General features: G+C 44.3%; 1 protein-coding gene across 2 annotated transcripts in view; it reads right to left on the reverse strand.

The window, feature by feature from the left end:
• GCGR (glucagon receptor) overlaps nucleotides 1–14,487 on the reverse strand; it is a 49,144-nt gene extending 34,657 nt beyond the window's left edge. For both annotated transcript variants that reach the window (XM_042452556.1, XM_042452555.1), the window contains exon 1: nucleotides 14,281–14,487. The gene's annotated coding sequence lies outside the window, so the exon portion shown is untranslated. The remainder of the gene's footprint in view (nucleotides 1–14,280) is intronic.
• Nucleotides 14,488–19,287: the final 4,800 nt, after the last annotated feature.

Genomic DNA, 19,287 nt, shown 5'->3' on the forward strand with positions numbered 1-19,287 from the left:
GACGAAGAGGCGGTAAAGACTTCCCCTGAAGGGACGGCCTGCAGCCAACTCCATCTTCGCCAGATCGCAGCAACTGCACACTGCAGCCCTAATCTGGCCTTTCCAGGTAGGGTTGCCATAAGTCAGGACCTCCAAACCAGGACAAATGTAGGACAAATGTAGGATAACATTTTCAAATGTAGGACACAGTTTTACTAAATGGAGGACACGCGAAAAAAATTGATGCTTTTTAAAAAATGTTAATATAAATGCATGTTTCTTAGCCATGATCCAAATGGAGGACATTTTGAAATTTGATAGAAGAGGACATATCCTGGAAAAGGAGGAGGATGTCTGGTTACCTTGTCTCTGGTCCAAAATACACTGCAGAAATAAAACATAGCTGGATTGAAATGCCCAGAGTTCCTCACCAAAGCTGCATCCACACTGAGGGAATAATCCAGTTCGAGAGTGACTTAACTGTCCTGGGTTAGTGCTGGAGAATGCTGGGAATTGTAGTACACTGTGGCCCCAGAGCTATCTCTGACAGGGAGTCCCATAACCCTCCAAACGTAGTTGAACTGCAGTGCCCAGAATTCCTCCCCAGGTGCATCCACACTGAGGAAATGGTCCAGTTTGAGACTGCTCACTGCTGGGGAATCCTGGGAATTGTAGTCTATTGTGGCCTCAGAGCCTCTGACAGAGAAGTCTCAATGTCTCCCAAACACTAGCATTCCCAGGGTTCCCTAGCATTGAGTTAAAGCAGTCTCAAAGTGGGTTATTACTCCTGCAGAGTGTGAGAGAGATAGAAAGACTAGGGACTGGATTCATTCATTAACTCACAAAAGGAGGATATCTGTGTCCAAAACACTGCTTTGACTGCCAGGGCTCAGTGCTATGGAATCCTGGGAATTGTAGTTTATTGTGGCACCAGAGCTCTCTGACAGAGAAGGCCAAATGCCTCACAGACACCAGAATTCCAGAGCATTGAGCCCTGGCAGTCAAAGTTAGAAAAAATACACAGGGGCAAAATAAATATTGAAAAAGGCCACGCACCTCCTCCTCCTCCTCTTCCTCATCATCCTAGTCTCGGTGCCAAAGGAAATGGCCCCGGTCCACGTGGGGACCAAACAGAGGAGGAGCTCCTCTTCCTGAGTCTGGCAACCTCCTGTTGCCAACAAGCCTTGAAGATAATTCCCCAAACGTTTGGCCAAAACTCACCAAATTCCCCCCCCCCCATATCTCACCAAATATTCAGTCAAAATCCCTGAAAAGTCCCTGTAATGTTAATATGGCAATAAAACGTAGCCCCTATTGAATAAAAATAATTGGAACTTATTTCAACTCTCAAAATTACCACTAAAACCAACCACCAAAATCACACCAAAGGGTCTGAAAAGTACCCATTTTGGTGTGAAAGTCACCAGACTGGCAACACTGCGCGGCGGGGGCCGGGAGTCAAGGGGGAAACCGTGCAGGGACGCCCCCTAGTGGTGAAAAACCAGGAATGTCCCGCCGGCAGGAGGGTTATGGCAACCCTATTTCCAGGGCACAAAAAGGAGCCACAAAAAGCAGCTCCTTTTTGCACCCTGGAAGGGGTGTGATAGCCATGGTGCAGCGGCTTTAAGGTGCTCCTCTGGTGCTGTGTCATGTAAATGCAGCACCAGAGGACCGCTGTGATGCCATGCTTCATGTGAAGCGTCGTGCGGCATCACGCCGCCATGGGGGCAAAGTCGGGGTGTGCGTCATATTAATGCCATGCCCTGACTCCACTCTCAGGCCAGCCTTAATGGCCCGTCTGCACAGCCCCTGACTGAGTGAAAGAACTTGTAGCATAAGCTTTCATAGACTTGGTCTACTTCTTTAGATGCATGGAGCTGTATAAAGCAAGTTGGCAGTCATTATTATATGCTGCGGTAGCAAATTCATTAATTTAATTATGTGAAGGATTTCCTTTTGACTGCCCTAAATCTCCAACTCTTCAGCTTCATTGACTCAAAGTGAGAGAAATCCTCTTCTCTGGCCACTTTATATATACATCTGCCATATCTCTTTTTACTTTTCTGAGCTAAACAGGCCCAAACCATGTGAGCTTTTTTCACTGGGCAGTTGCCACAGAACCTTAACAGGGAAAACAACAACAGTGAGCCTGGTACCCTGTGACTGGACACAGAAAAGAACAGTGAAAGAGAGAGAAAAAGGGCAGCCCCATGAGATGATAAATGGAGGCCAATTAATTACACTTATTTTAAGTGAGAGGCACAAGTCCCTCAGAGGCATTCCTTTCTCTTCACTACTATTGCCACATGTTGGTATTGTACTAGAAATTAAAGTGGACATAAATAAACTAGGGGAAAGAAAACATTTAAATGAAAAAAGGAATGTCTTCTAGGGAGTTGTGTCTTCTCACAAAACATCTCTTTCCACATATGCTTGTGGATAGAGGTATAAGGATAAATCAAATTAACAAGATGGTGACAGTGTAAGAACATGGAAAGGCAGCAACTTGACTGAAAATGTTTTCCACATGGGCCAGGTGGTCTCTTGGGTCAGGGGAGCTCTGAGGGAAAGATTAAAAGAACAGCAAAACCAATAGCTTCAATTAGGATGGAAATGAAACAGGTTTTTCTTTACTGTTTGTGTCAGGCAGGCAATGTGACTTAATACCACTAGAAACCCTAGAAACAACAGCGTTACAGACAGCGCCACAACGTGGGTACTAAGAGGTGAGATTGTGATCACACTGCTTCTCATCTCTTTTCAATGGATTCAGTAGATTCAACAGATATAAATAAAACCATCCCATGTTATTATTATTTCAAATGTATCAGATGTGTCAGAGAAGTGCTAGGGGAAGAGAAAGCAACTAATAATGCAGAATGTGGTTAGGGTGCTGAACTGGGACCTGCAAGAACCAGGTTCAAATCGCCACTGAGCCATTAAACTCACTGGGTGATCTTGTCATTCTCTCTCAGACTCACCTACTTCACAGTTACTTGTGATGAAAAGTGCCACATACTCTACCTTGAGCTCACTGGTGGAAAGGTGGTTTATAAAGCTAAGTTGAGATTCTGAATGGACTCCCTGAAGCAACATCTCAGGCTTGGCCAAATTGATCACCAACAATGGTCTGCCCTGGCCTCGCACCGGGAGGCATGGAGACACACTATCCACGATGCTGCAGCCTTTTTCGAAAACTCATGCCGAACAAGTCTTGAAGAGAAACGACAACGCAGAAAGAACCACAACTTGGAAATATCACCCAAGCAGACATTCTGCTATGCTTTCTGCAACGAGACTTGTTTATCTCGGATTGGCCTTTTTAGTCAGCAATGCACTTGTAGAAAGCATGGGATGAGTCCTTCCTGAATCTTCGCTCACGCAGAAAAGCCAGAGAGAGTGAGATTCTACATCACATTTGTAACTACATAAACGTAGCTATGAACAGGGTTGCCAAAATGAAAACTGGAGAGGACTCCTGTAGCTTTAATTGTTTTTTAGAACAGCAAATTTCAGCAAGTGTTGCTTGTTACCTGGTTGTGTGAGCAAACATACCTGCTGAAATTCCCTTCTACATAACCCTTAAAGGTACAGGAGCCCACTTTAATAATCACTCTGGCAACCCTAGCTAGAAATGATCTAAGGAACTAACCGTTGATTCCCCACCTTAAACTCTAAAGAGCTGCTCTGTGCAATGGAGGTCACAGTGTGGTCAACTGGGGCACTTCAGAATGATTTAGCTCTTCCCCTCCTGCCGCAATCTATGGTGCAACATGGCGAAAAACCATGGCTTGAGTTGGGAAGGAACTGGCTGTATCGTCCTATGTGCCCCACTCGACTGCACCACAGACCCTCATTGCATAGATTGGCTCCCTAGAGTTTAAACTGGGATGTAGGGGGCATTTATGATTGTGGTAATAGTACCATGATCATAAATGTATTGCACAGCTGAATATGGAGCAGTTACAGATCCGTACCTCTAGGTTAGCAATTCATAACTGCAATGGAGAATGCCAATTAGATAAATAGACAGTATGCCCACTCCAGGAGATCAGTTGAGAAAGGGATTCTGTTTGGTTCTCATACTGGCAACTACATGGACCAGACTGTTACAGTCTATTTCATCTCATTCCTGATTTTTCTTTGCAATCAAAGGGCCTATTCCCACTATGAAATACAGTAGAGTGAACTGCCGATTGGTGTAAATGATCCTCATTCCCATTTGAAACTGGTTCCTGTCGCAATGTGATCAAGTCCTGTCATGATGAAGCGAGGCAAAGACAAAAAAACCCGTTTTCCAGAGAGTAGTTTCTATGTGGTTCTTTTCAGAAGAATCGATTCTGAAGCCAGTTCAACAAGTTGGAACAACAGATCAGAATCGATTCATTCTGGAGGTGAGGGATGAATGGCAGAGGGGTGTTTACCATCCCTCCTCAGGTTTTGACAGATCCACCATTCCCCACCCCCCTGGTCAGTGCTGCCTTGCTGTGCAACCGATGTGCAACCAATGAGTGTATGTATGAATGTTTGTTTTTTTAAATAAAATTCATAGAAAATTTGATTCATTGAAGTTGCAATTACTTGCAAAGACAAGTACAGTGGGCCCTTGGTATCCACTTGGTATCCATTGGTTCCAGGACACCCCATGAATATCAGAAAACGTGGATACTCAAGTCCTATTAAATACAATGGCATAATAAAATGGTGTCTTTTATATAAAAGGGGAAAATCAAGGCTTGCTTTTTGGGATTTATAGTTTTTAAAAACATTTGCAAGCCATGGATGCTTGAATCCATGGATAAAATAATCCATGGATAAGGAGGGCTGACTATTTGCAAAACCAATAAATCAAATTTTCGATGAATTCGTTTTTAAAAATGACCCCTGCCACGCTTGGATTGCGTGATCCAGGGATGGCAGGGGTCTGGGAGGGACCTGCTTACGTCACTGATGATGCACAGATGATTGACATGCATTATGAAGCACTGCATACTAGTGAGGACAACAGTCGCACCAAAAAAGCGGTAATTACGGGGGGTAATGAAAACATCGCTTTCATAGTGGGAATGAGGGACCATGTGGAATCAATTTATCAACACGGAGTGAATGCGAATTGCACTCCGATTTCAATGTAAGTGGGAATGAGCCCCAAGATACCCTCGAATCCTGAAGCATCTTTGAGATTAACAAAGAAAAATAAATTTCTAGTGCATGTTTTTATGGATTCCAGTCCCCTTAGTCAAGGAAAGCTTATGCTAAAAATGTATTTTTCTCTATTAGCTCAAAGGTGCTACAGGATTCCTTAATATCTTTTTAATGCTAAAATACTGTAGCCTAGCATGAATGTGTCTTTGAATTTTCTTCACATTGTTAACTTTGCTTTGCTAATAATCAATAGCCCATGGGCACAGTTCTGAAGCTTTTTTTTGCCAAAGGGAGAGGTAAGCAGAAGGTGGAATGGCAGCTGCTCTTGCATAACCAGGGACGTGTTTCTGAATGACAATTCTGTGCCCGCTTTGGCCAGGCTGTGAGTCAGTGGGCATGGCTGGCTCAAGAGAATTTGCTGCCTGAGGCAAAAGGCAAAATGGTCCCTCCCCCATTCCACTTTGTTCTTATGTGCTTTATGGTGACCCTAAAGTGAACGTATTATAGGGTTTTCTGGGGCTGAGAGTGTGTGACTCACCCAAAGCCACACACTGGGTTTCCATGGCTAAGCAGGGAACTGAACCCTGCTCTCCAGAGTCGTAATCCAAAACTCAACCCACTACACCACACTGCCCCCCCCCCCCCCCCCCAATTCTACTGCCAGGAGGTAATCACAACAGCAGGACAACAAAGCAGGCTGGGCGGCTCTGTTTTCTGAGACCTACCACAGTGCTGAAATAAAGGAGTTTGACACCGCTTTAACTGTCATGGCTCCACCCTCTGGAATCTGTAGTCTGGTGAGGTAGTCCACCTGATCTGTCAAACTACAAATCCTAGGGTTCTGTAGGACAAAGTCATGACAGCTGAAATCGTGTCAAGCTGTTTTTATTTCTGCAGTGTGGATACACTGTAAGAGAGGGAAATGGCAGGGGTCCCAGAGAAATAGCTTTGAGTGAGGGGGACCAGGCTGCCACTGCTGCCTAAAGCAGCTGCCTTATACTGCCTCATGATAGATGGGGCTTGCCCTGTCAGCAGGAAACTACTCTTCTAAACAAATTTCCAAACTATGATCCTGCAAGACTCAGAAAACCAACCAGAGGTGGCCAGGATAAAGTCAGCAAGGATCCTGACCCTGCTAGCAGCATACACTTTGCATGCCAGTGGGTTCTCATGTTCTCAGCTTGGAGGCTGGTGGGTCTCATACAACCTCATGAAGAGGTCATAGAAGCAGCCAACATGGCAGCGGTTGTTATTTTGAGGCACAGCCAGCTTCCTAGTTTGCGAGGTCTCAGTCTCAGCGTGAGTAAGGCCTGTTCAAATAGAACCCTTTGCAATCCTGCTGTTGACACAGCCCAGCTTGGAACTCAGGCACAAAGGGCACAGCAAAGAGGCTGAGACTGAACCCAGGGGACCTTGGTCAAGGCCTCACATCACAGGGAGGATCCCAAGGGAACTAAGGAGCGATGTGGCAATGGCACTCAGCATCCACTCACTCACTCAGTTGCACATGTGTCCACTCACTCTCACTCTGCAAAGCCCTTGGAAGAAAAAAAGGGCAGCAATCAAACAGGTTACTAGCACTAATCTAGTGTGCAAAAGTTTCAAAAGGCACATACAACGTGGGGGCAGTTAGCTTCACACAAGACAGGGGCAGCATGGATCTCTGACAACAGAGTAACATCTGAGACAAAATGTAGGCCTATGACATCATCACAATTTTTCTCCTGTATGATTCTTAACATTCGTGCCTGATGAAGAAGCTAGTGAAGCTTCAAAAGCTTGTATAATGTATTTTCTGCATTTCTGCTTGAATAATAAAGGCATCACTCTATTGTGGATTTGTAGAGTTTGTATTTTATTGTATTTTGCTGCATGGATAAAACACGGCTACCCCTGAATATGTTTCCTGGGAAGACACTAAAGAAGCTGAGAACAAGGCAAAGATGGGGTCTGAGCTCTAAAACAAGACCAGTTTTTTGAACCAGTTTTCTATTCAGAGATCCATTTCATAAAAGGCAAACTAAGGAGACAAGACCACTTAAAAAAAGGCCAAGTAGTGGAGTCTGAGCCTCAAATGCCAAGTCGTCTATTTTGGCTCTACAAAACACACCAAAACAGCTATTTCACAGAAGGCAAACCTGTGATGTGCAGAGAAACAGGCTAGTGCTTTGCTTTGTAGCATGCCAGCCTCACTTTTTTAAAAAAAGAAAATATAGTTCAATAAAAATCAGGAGGAGAAATGTATACATGTGTATTGGGGATCCATGTATTAGAGGCTTGATCCAGGTTCAAATTCATATTTAGCCATGTAACTTGAGCCTGTACTGTCTCATAGTATAACCTACTTCAGCTTAACCTACATCCCTAGTAGCAACATGGGAAGAGTGGTCCTCCCTATTTCAGGATTGCTGGGCACCACTGTCCATCTAATGGCCAATCAAGAAAAGAGTGAGCAGGTCACCCTTGGGCTCACATGCCACCCAGGGAACAGCAGAAAGTTGTATTTTGCCTATTTGGGTTGCAAATATACACATGTAGATATTGATTCACTCATATTGGTAACTTATGCTGAAGGAGGGAACCTCAGCGCTTACTAGCACCATTTCCAGAAATTGTTACTTCTTCATTGTACATATTAAAAAGCATTGGTGCTGCAGTGGTGTGGTCCCTCGGAAGGCATCCCAGGAGCCATAGGATGTTACTGTAGATCTCCTACCTCTGAGGGAATGAAGACAAGCTTCACCTCACAGGAAAAGAATATGTTTTATATGATTTTTATTCTATAGACAGTTCAATCTTCACTTTTTGTATATTTTTAGCAATGTGGCTTTACTTCTATTTGTTCTATGAGCTGCCTTGAGTCACACTCTTGGGTTAAATGTGGGATGTAAAGTAAAAGGGGGGGAGGGGAGAGTGACCTTGCAAACACCATCTTGTCTGCAGTGATAGGTTTTCTACCATTTGCTTCTTCAGTATTAGAACAGGCAAAAAGGAGTACTCTGTGTGTATGCTTGGAAAGACTTGGGCCCACTGGACCTGTAGTATTCTCATAGGAATTAATGGGAAAATAAAGGGAGGAGTGGGGGGTGGGGGTGCTTTTTCTCCCTCCAACTCTGCCAGCAAGGCTTTGAATGAGGTTTAGTCTATCCACAGTGCTGCCTTACAGGCTGATCCATAACTGGGGGTACAAAACTGTCTCGACCTGGGTTTATGTAGAATCATCATCACAATCACAATTAGCACAAAACAAGAACCAGATAGAAACTGCAATCCGATGCCCACTCACCTGAAATTCCACTAAAGACACAAGGACTTGATCATAAGCAGACATGTGCTCAATTTAAGTGCACATGCTTGAATTAAAGAGTTTGTTTTTGTCAGGTCGTGGATCTTGCAGCACAAGTCAGGTGCTGGATCATGAAAGCTGAGGTCTAGTTCATACTACTTTGGATATGTGCCTTACGTGGATTGAGTGAATCCTCTTGTGATCATGCAGATACAATGATGTGACTGGGTCCACTTTATTTTCCAAGTTACAGTTTTTCAAGGCAAACTGAGAGATTTCCATCATACTATTCCAAATCAGTGATCAAACCTTTATGACTATGTGATGAATGTCAAGAGAAAGGGGGGGGTGAACTTCAGCAGTCTGGATTTGGCCATGCAGTGGTCCAATCACACAGCCATTTGACTGTGCTATTTCATTCAGCACCCAGTTGTTCAAACAGGTAGGGATGTGTGTGTTATCATGATTTCTATATACTGTACCTAATAGGGATGTTGTTTTTCTCTGTTTCTCTTGATTATCTAAAGAGAAGAGTGTCTCTGAGCATGTACAAAAGGGGCAGCACACTCAAGGCCAGCCCAGTTACATTTACATCATGCTTCTTTTTCAGTGAGCTCAAGACTCCAGGCAAGGCTCTCCTCCCTCTTCCATTTTGCCCTCACAGCTACTTTGTGAGGTAGGACATAGATTTATATCAACTAATCCAAGCTCACCCAACATGTTTCATGTCTCAGTGGTGATTTGAACCCATCTCTCCCAAATCCCAATCCAGCACTCTGTCCCCATTACATCTTAGAGGGGAAGATGCCCAGATAGGGTTGAACTAGCTGTGGTTTTACAAATTAAGCACCTGGAGGCAGCCAAACCCAAAGCCATACTGCTTGAGCAAACTCAGCCCTTAAAAATATTTTCTAGCGCCTATATCAAGGCATGGGGAATTAGGGATAGCATATCATCAGAGAAATCAATAGGCAAATACATATTATATTACTTTTCACTAATGCATCTGGGAACATTCATGGCAGGTCCAGTTCCATCAGGGCTAGCCTGGAAGAAGGAAGAGCCCTCCCTCCAATCCATCTGCCTTGGTCCAGGCCTCAGAGGGAGAGAAGAACCACTGGACCTCATCCCCTTTCCCTCCACCATTCCCTTCTCCTTTTGTTTCGTGTCTTGTAGATTGTAAGCCTGACTGCAGGGAACTGTCTGATTAAAAATAATTGTAAGCCACCCTGAGAGCCATTAGGACTGAAGGGCGGGATATAAATACCTAAATAAATAAATAAATATACACAGAATAGTTCCTTTGCTTGCACACAGTCACAATGTGGTGACCTCTCTCAGAGCCCAAATGATGGAGGATCTGGTTCACACTACTAGGGTGACTTAGACAGGAAAAATGCATACTAAAGGTAAAGTGAACAAAGGTGATGGGAGACCGGATGCCACATTTGGGCTCAAAAATCCAAGAGACATTAACATGCAGCTGTTCCCATGGGGATTTTGGTAAAAAAATAATAATGTAGAAACTTACACGTGTTCAGGCTCTGACTTAATGGACATATTAGACTAATATGTAGGGACAAGGTGACTGAGATTGGGAAGGATTTGTGTGTCTGAAAATCTTCACAGTATGCAACGTGAAATCTGTCTACAGTGTGAAATGTAAGAGCACATCTAATACATTTTCATGGATTTTTCCTCCATAGTAAGTACTATAAATCTAGGTATCCCCCCCCCCCCCCGGAAATATTGGGATTCTGAGTATCCCAGTTTTAATTAGGGGGAGGGGAAACCATCTGAGGGGAAATCCCTGAAAATGTGGACATAATGCTTTGTGCAAAAGTTAGACATTAGAATTGGTTTGTGTGGAACTGAGAGTAATCAGCAAGCAAGAGATTTGCATTCTTGTAGATCTACCAATCCCCTCAATGTATTTCACAGCCTTTATACACACTGTTCTCTATGTCAAAAATTGCTGCCACCAAATATTTAAAATTCCTTTTGAAATTGCATACACTATCCAATAAAAGCTTACTTCAATTTTTACAAAATGCTAAAATATTTATATAGCTGCTAATGCATCTATTTTTGGTGCATTTTTACCCCCCCCCCCCCGATAGACACTTTGGATTTTAAAGTACACATATCTGCAGCTTACTCCAAGGGAAAGTGGGAAGGATATCCAAGCTTAATCCAAGGGAAAGGTCCCTGGTACAGCTATTTGGAAGGACACAGATGGACAGAACAGAAATATTCATAATGTGCCCAGCCAACACCATTCGATGGAACCACCCTGAAATGGAGGGAAATTCCTGCAAGGCATTTTAAGAAGGTTGTGTTTACGCTTCATTCCATGTTACAGAAGCGATAGGTTAATTAAAGAGAGTTTGTCTGCTCAATGCAGCTTTTCCCGGAATTTGCTGTACAAAACCAAAATGTCATCACACTCATACAAGAGAAACTGAATCCAGGCGAAAAACTGTAGGACTGCGTAATCTAAACTCTGTTGTTGTTCTGGACTCGTTTATAAGGATCAGAGGTCAGAACTCACTCTGGAAGGCAACAGAAAAAGATTTCTACTCTTCATATACACTGGCCAAGAAGAAGGTGCAATTGGTATAGATCTCTTGGTTTTCATCATCACCTGCCTTTTGAGTAACACAAAAGAAGTGAGGGAGATCTGCAGCCATCCCCACAGGCTGCAGATCTGCTTTCACCGGTGAAATATCCTAAGCAAGACAGTTAGTGGAACAGAATTAGTTCTAGAAAAAGGAAGCTAAAGACAACATTTGGTCAAGCCGCTGTCATGCAATTATTTTGCCAGTACCAGTAACAGCAGCTATGGTGTTTTGGTGAAGACACCTTGGAAAATTATTCACAAGATAACATGTTTATAAGAGTAATATTGACAGCATGCGCAGCCAAGTTGGGAGGGGGGGGGCTGAAATGAGAGAATACACAAAAAAGTATACACTTCCTACAAAAGAGACAAAAATTCCATTCCTGAACATACTAAAGCTATCAAACATTAGAACCAACACATTCACACACACCAGTCTTTACCAGTAGCCAGAAGTTTGTTTACACAATTGAGGAATTTTAATACCTACAATATAATGTCAATAACACTAACAAAAACAGTCAGAGGGGAATATCTGTACTTTTCCTTCCTAACTCTTTCAAGGGGACCAATGTAGGATTATGGCATATACACTGCTGGGCGTTTGGAACATGCTTGCCATTGATTAGCTATAGGTGCATCTATACTGTAGAAATAATGCAGTTTGACACTACTTTAAGTGCTGTATCTCTGTTCTATGGAATACTGGCAGTTTTACAAAACCTTTAGCCTTCCCTACTGTAAGTGCTGATGCCTCACAAAACTGCAGTTCTCAGGATTCTGTAGGATGCAGCCATGGCAGTTAAAGTAGTGTCACACTGCATTATTTCTTCAGTGTAGATGCACACTACAAGTGCAGTCTACTCACCAACCCTGCACACATAGTTAGCTCGCCTTTGCCCACAAACACACTCTTAACTCCATGATGGACTTCATTTTAGCAGAGCTGATAGCGATAAAGACCAGTCTTCACTGAACTTTGTGGACATCCAGATCCATTTGTTAGTTTTTGGTGTACAAAAGTAAAGGAGGAGTTTCAAATGGATATTTTGAGACTGTTTTCCTCAAGAAGGGTTTGTATTAACATTAGTTTGCTGCAGCAAAATTGAACAAGACTCTTGTGACACTGTAAAGGCTAACAATTTTTATTAACATAATATTTCATGGACTAAAGCCCCTTTCAAGGAGATGCCGCAAAAGCTTATGCTATCATAAACATGTTCGCCTTTATGGTGCCACAGGATTCTGTGTTGGTTTAGTGACTCTATAATGCAATTTATCATAAACAAAACCAGCACATGGGCAGCTCCTCCTTGTATATTATAAAAGTGGATATTGATTTTTCCATTTTTGTACGTTACTGAAATGATTATTTTTATAGATTATTGTATCTGGTTCTCCCCCCCCCCCCCCCCCCCCCCCCCCCCCTGCCTTGAGGTTACAGTTGATGTGGGACAACCTCCTTTCTAAAATTTTGTTTGCCCAAGCCATGGGCTCACACTCCCCGCTGCCACCTCTTCTCTTACACACACCGAGCAGATTGCCATTAGTATTAATAGGTTCAGGTTCTGCCAGCTGTTAGGTGACTGATGGTGTTGTTGGCCAAAGGCTGGGGGCAGGAGACCAAACACAGCCCACCACTGTGACACTTCCAGGGCAGAAGACCGAGCCTTGGCCGTAATAAAGCCTCAGACTGGCAAGACAGAAAACAGCACAAGAAGGGGGTGGTATAAACAAAAGGGACAGGATCAAAGGGAGAGGGACTACACAAAATGGGACTGTAGTCTGCGAAAACATGGGCCATAAACAGCCCTCCATATCCACAGATTCTTTATCTATGGAGTTACCCATCCATCTTGATTTTGCTTTTTAAATAAGGGACACTGTTTTACCACCCCATTGTATTTAATGGGACGTGAGATTTTGTTATCCGCATAGGGTCCAGGAACCAAACCCCAGCGATACCAAGGGCCCACTGTAAATCGGTCAGTTCTGGAGACATCACATGTTGTTTTGGCCCAGCAGAGCAATAGATAGGGCTGCAGCTCTGGAAGCCAGAGATACCTAGACTTAAGCGGGAAAAGTACAGGGGAATCTACTTTTTGTTGTTGTTAGATATACTGCCCAGGGAGGCTCTGTTGACGGGTGGCTGTATAAACTGAAGAACTAGATGCCGTAAATAGTCTAGATTTATTAAATGCATTGGGAAAGTGATAAGGAACGGGGTCCTATTTAGAGGGCTACCCTTAGGACCTCAAGGAAGGGTCCAGGGAAAGAAACTTTTGCTCTCAGGATCGGTGAGAGGGGTAGAGAAGGGGCTAGGGAGAGGTGGGGATCCAGTTGTGTGCTTTTGGGGGAACATCTGTTGGCCCTTTTAAAGTGATCTGTGTTTTCATTGATGTTTTTTGTTCTCTAATTGCTGTTGTCCCCTGCCTTGATCCATGGGACAGACAGGTAAGGAGTAGCAGTAGCAGTAGTAGTAGTAGTAGTAGTAATAATAATAATAATAATACAGTGGGTCCTTGTTATTTGCTGGGGTTTGGTGCCAGGACCCCTGTGGATAACAAAATCTGTGGATGGTCAAGTCCCATTAAATACAATGGCCGAGCAAAATGATGTTGCTCACATAAACTGGAAAGCCAAGGTTTGCGATTTGAAATTTATACTTTTTTGGAATATTTTGAGAGCTGTGGATGCTTGAATCCGTGGATAAAATAATCTGTGGATAAGGAGGGCCCGACTGTAATGAGAAAGAAGGGAGGGAGGGAGGACTGTATTGTTACTCTTCTCATACTTCCTCCTAGTCCTCCTGAGACTCTTCTTTCCTCCTCTCCTCTCGGTCCCTGTCCCGCAGTCTCCTTCCCTCTCTTGCCATCGCCTTGTTGCGTGGCCGCTTCTTCTGCACCTGCTTTGGTGCCCCTTGCCCCAAGGGAAGCCTGGGCTGGAGGCGCCGGGTTGGTTCCTTCCTCCCCCCCTCCCCTAAAAAGCCTTCCTGGCTGGGGCTCTCTAAGACCTGGGCCGGGGTCTCTCCCTCAGGAAGCCCCTCCAGGGCCGAGGCGCTCTCTCTCTGTCTGTCTGTCTCCCCGGAGGCTCCCGGGGGAGCGGGCGGGGGCGAAGGAGGGAAAGGCATGCTCTCCATCCGGGGCCCCTCCGCCTCCCTCTCGGAGCTCAGCCTCCCCTCAGGAGCCCCGGGCCCTGCCTGCCTTTCCCAGTCTTCCTTCCTTCCTTCTCCCCCTCCTCCTCCTCCTACCTCTCCCGCCGGGGCTCTTGGGGGGCCCTCCGGGGCGCATGGCTGGGCGAGAGGCCTCTGGGGAGGGGGCTCTTCCCTCCTGCCTTCCTTCCTCTCGGGGCCAGGCTCCGTCTGCAGCAACTCCTCCTCCTCCTCCTCTGCCGCCGCCGCTCTCCAAACTTTTGTGCGGCGGGGCGCGCGTGGTCCTGGCTGGGCAGCCTCCGCCGGGAGGGAGGGAGGCAGGGAGCGAAGGAGGGCCTGGGAGGGCTTTGGGGCCGGCGGCGGGGCCCTCCTCCTCCTCCCTAACTCCCTCCCTCCCCCTCCCCCGGGGCGGCAGGTGGCGGCGGTGGGCATCCTCCTTTCCCGGAGCAGGCGGGGGAGCCCCTGGGAAGAAGGCGCCTTGGTGGGTCCTGCTGCTGCCTGCAGCGCCCGGCTTCCTCCGCCCGGAAGGCCAGCGCTTCCCAGACAAGAAGGGCCCCTTCGCTCTGCCTGGCAAGGGCCCCATCGGCCCAGCCCAGGTGCCTCTCTCCTGAGGAGGATCCGGGGGAATCGGGGCCGGGAGAGAACTTAAGAAGAAGGAACAGCAATTAACATTCAACCCATTGGACAGTTCTTTCTGGGCGTCGGAGGGAAGAAGGCTGCAAGACCCGTTCTGCCCCGGCTGCCTCTGGCGGACCCTCTGGCTTGGCCCCTTCCTGGCCCCGGCGGCAGCACCCCGCCTCTGCTCTTCAAGTCGTCTTCAGAGGGGCTTTGCCATTTCCCCCCCCCCCCCCCGAGTGTGACTTTTGTCCAAGGTGACCCAGGGGGTTTCCGTGGCTGAGCTGGGAATCCAGAGCCTCCAGAGTCCTCGAGTCCAAGACTCATAATATAGATACATTACCACATATACTAAACCCCAACACCAAGTTCTTTTGCTAACCAAAGCCGGGAGGAATCGGGTCACTTTTGGCCTCTTGTTCCTTGCACTGCCATTCGACACACACATTGCGTAGCATAATGCAGGGGTAACTCCATGGGAGATTTACATTACACAACCCAACCCATGTCGGCTGCGATTGTGGATGCGCCTTCATTTGAAAGTCAACATATGTTGAGGGTTCCCCCCCCCCCCTCCCTTGTTCTGTATTCTCTTTCCGTTCAGCATTGGCTCCTTGCCTTGAGGATCATAAGGCAAAGCTACCTTTTCCCTTGAAACTCAGCATTACAAAATAGCTTGTCACTACTAAAATCGGCCTCTGTACCAGAGGAATGGAGGTTAGCCAACTTAACAATAGGTTCATATATCTATATATCATGGATGAGAGTGGATAAGCCAGGAAAGCTTGGAAATAGGCTAATTTTTGCCCTGAGTAAGTTGTGGAGAAGCCATATTAAGGCTGGAACTGAATTAGGAAACATACCAAAGAAGGACAAGAACTGATGAGGAAGAATCAGCTTGGCTTCTGGAAAGGGAAGCTTCATCAGCCTTTTTTGTTGAGAACATCTTCAAACCTGCAGCTAGAGACTGCGCAGACGTGACACATTCAGAGTTTCAAAACGTTTTTGACAAGTGCCAGACTGTGCATGATGTTAATAATAATTTTAAGGGGTCTTCATGGTGGCACTTTTATTTCAAAGGAAAAGAACCCCAATCCAGACTCAGGGCACAGCATACTGTTGTTGAGATGGTGGTGGCTGCTTCTTTCCCTCCAAAATAACAAATGGCAGTGTTCAGCATGCTTTTCCCCCCTTAAAGTGTGATAAGGACATTGAGCATAATGGGTCAGATCACCAAACTCCCTGCATCCAGGACCCCAGCATCAACTCAAGAGTCAAGGAATAACAAGACAGATTTCCTTTGTAGTTAAAACACAAGAAGCAGATAGGAGTAAACGGACAGCTTTCGTAATGGAAGGAACTATGCAGAGATATCGACAAGGACAGCTCTGAAGGATTTATATGGGGGCAGGTAACATTTAAGCTACCAGTAAATGAGCTGCAGGCAGGACAGAGCTGTGAGGTAGCCAAGTTAAAGAACAAGCCAAATTGTTCTTTAATACTCTGGTGCCAAATAACCCATATCTCTCATCTCTTTGACTGCCTGAACACCCTCCGTTCAATCCCCCGAGTGGCTTCTTGCCTGCTCACAGAGCCATCACAAACGCTTCATCCTCACTTTAAAATCCACTATGACCTTGCTATGAAACTCTCCCCCTTCCACTCTTGCTAGCCCTCATGCCCAGAAAATGTGTGTATTGCCATGTCTTACTTGCTTCCAGACAGTATCCTCTCAATAGTCACTTTCCCCCACCTGAAACTTAAAAAGTTCCCTGTGTCACTAAAACCAAAGTATATGAATCTGATACACTGATAAACCTCAAAGGGACTATTCTTAAGAAAAATAAAAAAAGGAAAAAGTTGGCCCACAAATACTAGCACAATACCCTAAATTTGTTCTGCTTTAGATGTGCAGCATACAACTAAATATAAACCCAAATTTTCAAGATGTACGTTGGGGCTCTTTTGATTAACTATGAACATGACCGTCAAGTGCAGTAGGCAGACAGAGGAGGGGAATGTAACCTCGATATAATGGGAAACCCTTGCGAATGGCCAGGATGCTTTAATCCAGGGCTTTTCCACCTGGGGTGCCTGCCGAGGTGGGATTTCAGAGGGTGCGGCAGATGACTGGCTTGTGTCCTTCAGTAACAAATAATGAGTTGTCACTCAATTTATTTTCTGAATAAATTAGAATCTAATGCTCAATTCAGATTTGCATTTTACAGTATACTTTGAGTTAAAAGCTTATTTTATTTTGTATTGTATGTGGCTCAAATATTAGAAATTAGGCTTCTTCGTCTTAAAATGTGATATTACTTTTACATGGAGTGTGAACATTAATCAAACATGTCCTAGGGGCGTAGGGCATAGAAAAGGCTGAGAACCACAGCTTTAACCTAAGAAAATAAGGGTGTGGATAGAGATTACTACAAGGGGCTTAAGACCTTCATGATTCCAGTCCAGCATTTCCATGCAAGGCACTCTGTAGTGCTTCCATGTAGAAAGTATTATGAGCTGAGGAATAAAAAACATTTGTGAATTATTGTTTGACATCAGCAATGCCAGTGGCTGCATCAGTCCATTTTATGCTTTGAACAAGTTCTCCTGGACTTTTACAAAAAAGTGGGCAAAAAATTTGGAACAAATGAAGGGATGGAACTAGATGCAGAGAAAACATTGATAAAATTAGTATCAATTTATCTATTGTTTTTAAAGAGGGGAATCAAATATAAGTTGTATTCACTTCTCATAAATGTGATTTGTAAACTGGCAATATGATTCATGTTAACTGCTAGGTTTTTCAGAGAGATTCCCTGTTCATTTGGCTGCTTTTCCAATAATACAGGCCATCTTGGGGTTTTGATGAATTAAATGACTGACTGGTTAATAGTACACAATCCTAAAATAGTGTTGCTAAAGTTATCCTAAAGTTAGGTTATCCTAAAGATCTGGATAATAATTCTGACTGGAAGTTATTTTAAATCTACTTACGGCTGACAAAAATATGTGATGAAGTAATGAAAGGACAAGATGAAAACCAAAGTTGAATGTGTTCTGAAATAACTGAATGTGCAACAACATGGAAAATTTAGTTTAGTATAAATAATGCTAAAGTTATGCACACTGGAGTAAAAAATAAATAAAGCATCTCTGATGGGAATGGAACTGGCAGTGCCTAACCAAGAAAGACGTGTTCGAATTGTCTCTGAATGAACATGTCAAGTCAGTGTGTAACAGTGGTGAAGAAAGCAAATTCCATGCAAATGTGAAACATTATAAAGACTCTTACAAGATATCGTAGACTCGAGATTTTGTTGCTTTTATTATGTGCTTTCAAGTCAGCTGTGTCATATGGCAACTCTATCCTAGGGTTTTCTTGGCTAGATTTATTTGGAGGAGGTTTGCCATTGCTTTCCTCTTAAGAATGAGAGAGTGTGACATGCCCAAGATCATCCAGTGGGTTTCTGTGGCTGAGCAGAGATTTGAACCCTAGTCTCCCAGAGACTCTGGAGTTTATCAGACAAGGGAAATCGGAAGTATAATCCAATGGCAATCCGAACGTTATTGCGTGATAGACTACCACACGCAATTTCGGGCAATGGCAAGCTATTTTTGGGCAATGGGAAGTCAGTTCTAACACAATTCGAATTCATGTAAATTCACTGAACTAGCGAATTCGCGTGAATGTGTTCTGGCCCCACTCTCTTTTTCATTCGAAATTAAGAGAAAATCCTCCTGTGTGATAAACTCCCTAGTGCAACATGCAACCCACTATGCCATGGTGGCTCTTCATTCAAGATTTAAGGAGGGGAATATAAGATAACATGCAGTAGAAAAAAAGAATTGCAATTAAATCTATATGTTCCCTCCCCAACTCCTTACCTCTCAGATGGATGAAGAGGTGAAGGTGATGTATGCAAGAAAGGGTGAGAGTGAGAATGGGTCTGAATGGAGCTGTATAGGTTGTGTCTCCCACATCCAAAATACTTGGAACCAGAAGTGCCTTGGATTTTGGCTTTTATTTTAATTTTATTTTTAGGGGATTTTGGAAGACCTGTATTTGTATTTGCATATGCATACATAATAAGATATCTTGGGGATGGGACCTAAGCCTAAACACATAATTCATTTATTTTTCATATACACTTTATACACATAGCCTGAAAGTAATTGTATACATTTGTGTACAATGAACCATTAGAAAGCAAAGGTGTCACTCTCCCAGCCACCCATGAAAAAAGTTTTGGATTTTGGACTATTTTGGATTTCGACATTCAGGATCAGGGAGGCTGGACCTGTATTGATGCATGTTATATTATAATGTAGTGAGTCTGTGGTTTTGGCCTCACCCATGGCTGCTATTGTTCCTGCCCAAGATTATTCAAAAGTAGACCTCAGAGAAGGTGTACAAGCTTCCCTACCCTTACCTCGAAGAAAACATTGTATAAAATGACTACACATTGGTGCATGACACTTGCAACATTAAAT

This window comes from Sceloporus undulatus, chromosome 2 (assembly GCF_019175285.1).
Source record: "Sceloporus undulatus isolate JIND9_A2432 ecotype Alabama chromosome 2, SceUnd_v1.1, whole genome shotgun sequence".
Taxonomy (NCBI): domain Eukaryota; kingdom Metazoa; phylum Chordata; class Lepidosauria; order Squamata; family Phrynosomatidae; genus Sceloporus; species Sceloporus undulatus.